This window comes from Echinops telfairi, unplaced genomic scaffold (assembly GCF_000313985.2).
Source record: "Echinops telfairi isolate 266 unplaced genomic scaffold, ASM31398v2 ScPeMD7_7;HRSCAF=31, whole genome shotgun sequence".
Taxonomy (NCBI): Eukaryota; Metazoa; Chordata; class Mammalia; order Afrosoricida; family Tenrecidae; genus Echinops; species Echinops telfairi.
The window spans coordinates 1,597,583-1,598,862 of NW_022103904.1; the positions used below are offsets into that span (position 1 = coordinate 1,597,583).

A 1,280-nucleotide genomic window follows, 5' to 3' on the forward strand; every position below is an offset into this window, starting at 1 on the left:
AGAGAAAAAAAAAGATTACCCCTTTGGAATAAAAGAAAACAGTAGCTGTATTGTCTTGAGGTTTGAATTTAAATGCCCCCCCCAGCAGATTCGCCCGGAAGCCACTGTCTTGACTGATCCTTTGTTTCAAAGGCTCCCTAAAACAGACTAAGACAAGTGACTTACTGAGGGGGCTTATCACAAAAATACACTTGAACATGTTTTATTTAGAATAAACCCATGCATGTATGAATTGGAACTCCGGTAGCAATACTTTTTTAATTTGTCCTTGGAGGATGGAGATACAAAGCACCCAAAACCAAACAGCAGGTCTTCAAGACCGCAGCCATGCCCAGTGATTTCCAAATCTGTTGCCAAAGAAACCAACGACAAAGGCTTGTTCTCAGATGGCCCGCGGCGGCCTGGCTCGCCTGGTCCAGCTACAACTCCCACCCCTCTACCTGTTCCATAGTGATGCCTGGAGCATAGGACATACCTGAAAGACCGCACTCATGCCAAAGAACTCACATGTCCCCGCCACGTGGCCCGACGCTCAGCATGCTGCTTTCCTTGATCTGTCGTGTTGGGGTACTTCTAATAATATTTTCATAATAACGGGGGAAAGATGGAAGCGGTCAAGGAATTCATCGTGCTTGGCTCCACACTCGATGCTCACAGAAGCAGCCCGCAGGAACCCAGATGACAATTGGCATTGAGTAAATCAGTGTGGAAGAGCAAGAATGCCACTTTGAGAATTCAGATGCACCAGCTCCAACCACGGTATTTCACTTGCTCATGAAGACGTGACAATTGGGCCTCGGATAAGGACGCCAGAGAAGAACGGACATCTTTGCATTATGTGCTGGTGAAGAATTCCAGAGTACCCTGGACCACCAAAAGAACAAACACATCTTCCAAGACAGATGTGTCTTGGAAATCTGTCACAGCCAGCTGCTTCTGAGAAGCACGAATGGCAAGACTTCATCATACATGCTTTGGACATGTTAACAGGAGAGACCAGGCCCCGGAGAAGGACATCATGTTTCGTAAAGCAGAAGGGCAGCAAAATAGGGGAACACCCTCAACTAGATTGATTGACGCAGTGACTGCAACAATGGTTTCCACTGTAGCCACAGTGGTGAGGACGGCCCAGGAACGGGCAGTGTCTTGGAATCAGTGCAATGGCACCTCATAACAATAATTATAATGTTGTCGGGCTGTCTGAGTATCTGAAATTTCTGCAATTACAGATACAATCCTTGTTTCCTGTTTAAAAAGTAGCCCTTAATCCAGGGCAGATG

The 1,280-nt window shown here is 46.6% G+C and overlaps 1 pseudogene; it reads right to left on the reverse strand.

The window, feature by feature from the left end:
- The window catches only part of LOC101645009, a 21,274-nt pseudogene that overhangs the window by 10,258 nt on the left and 9,736 nt on the right, over positions 1–1,280 (reverse strand).